Here is a 1839-nt window from a genome sequence, read left to right as displayed (position 1 = left end):
GGAGGCGATGCCACATCTTGCTCTGCTGCCCAGAGAGCTGATCTGCCACAGGGGTGTTCTCCTTGGGGTGCGCTTACCATGGTCTTATGTGCTGGGGACTCTGTGGACACGACTGTTCAAATGTCCTGGCCTGCCAGCCCCAGCTTCTCCTCTGCAATTGGGACTCCCTTGCTGTGCCTGCTTAGGGGTCCTTGCCCCACACCCATCCCAAGCTGTGACCTCCTGGGACTGCATTGGTCTGGGTATTCCCTTGGGGTCTAGCTTGTGGGCAGGGGTACAGCAAAGCTGAAGGCTGAGTGTGCCAGGCCAGGCACCTGTGCTGTTCCTGATTTTGTGCTCCTTGATGCTACATTATTTCCAGAGACATATAAACCCAAAGCCTAGGGCATGGGAGGAGGAAGATGGATGTGTGGCTCAGTGCTTTCCAGGTTAAAGAGGGGAGCCCTGCTCCACATGCCCAGGGCCCCTTCAGCCCTGCCTCTGGTGCTGCTGCTCCCATTTCTACATATCCCTGTGCCTGAGGGTCCTCATGGCTTCTGTGCAAGGGACAGCTGCCCTGGTGTAATTTGCCCAAAGGCCTTTTGCTTTGCCCACTTCCTCTTTTGTTGGATCAGGTACTCATCCCAAACAGTGCCTCTGCATGATGCAAGGCAGGGCAGGAGGGCTGCATCTGCTCCCCTTGCCTCCTGCAGCCTTGTCCAACAGGTCCCCCAGCCTGGCATAAGAATCCCTCAACAGTGGTAGCAGATCCCAGCATGATGGTGAATTGGAGCCTTGTGTTGCAGCCAACATGTTGATTAACCCCAGTGCCTCCCCATGCACCGAGCATCTCTGCCTCCTATGCCATGGCACATATAGCCCAAGAGCAGTGTCAGGAAGACCTGACTGCAGCAATGGTCCTTCTGGGATGCTGAGACTGGGAGCTTTGGGGCGAGGAAGCAAAGGAAGTGCAGGAGAGGCTGAGCCAGCCCAGCCCCAGCTGCCAAGGGCTTCACTCTGGGACCAGCAGCGGCAGATGGCAAGAAGCATCTCCAGCCAGGTTTCACGAACTGGTGGGAACAGTGCAACAGCAGAGGGATAGGGAGGAGTGGGGGCTTTTCTTCCCCAGGTCTTCTGTCTCTTCCTCCACTCCCTCTTCTTCCTCACAGGAGCAGTTCAAGGGGAGATATAAAAGATGCAGTGCACTGGCAGCTGCTGCTCTACCCTTTTGGTGACACCAGAAAGGAGCAGTGTAAGGCCAATGAATGCACCGATTGACAGGCCTGCAACCTGCTGTGCCTGGTGCTTTGCAGGCATTGTGTGCTTCAATCCTTAATCTTTCACCCTGGAGAGAGTTCAGTTCTGTAAGTGTGACTGATTCTACCATTCCCAGGGGGTCGATTACCCCCAGCCAGAGATTAAAACATACGTGCCATCTGAACACTGTTCTTCCGCCAGTTTTGTCTAAGACTGGATGTGAAGGGGAGGTGTTTGCCTCCTCCCTGGCCAGGCATTTGCCTGTGCACGGCCCTTTCAGGTACCTGCACAGCACCACGTTGGACAGGGGTCCTGGCATCCAGTGGATGGAGAGCTGCTGGGGTAAGGGCTGCCAGGTAAGATGACAAGTTGTATCTATCTCAACAGCAGCATAGATGATGCTGTCCATGAGCCTTAGTGGACCAATGCTGGCTGGAAACCAGGGAGAAACAAGAGATGTAGGCTCCAGCCCCTGGAATCAGAGCTTCTGCCCTGGCCCCAGCACAGAGTGAGCCAGAGCCTGCCCTTCCCTGAAAGCCTGCCCAGTTACCGTAGAGGAGTTTGGGTTGGAAGGGACCTTTGGAGGCCATCTAGTTCACCGCG

Source organism: Phaethon lepturus, unplaced genomic scaffold (assembly GCF_000687285.1).
Source record: "Phaethon lepturus isolate BGI_N335 unplaced genomic scaffold, ASM68728v1 scaffold33883, whole genome shotgun sequence".
In the NCBI taxonomy this organism is placed as follows: Eukaryota; Metazoa; Chordata; class Aves; order Phaethontiformes; family Phaethontidae; genus Phaethon; species Phaethon lepturus.
Note: the sequence above shows the minus strand (reverse complement) of the source record.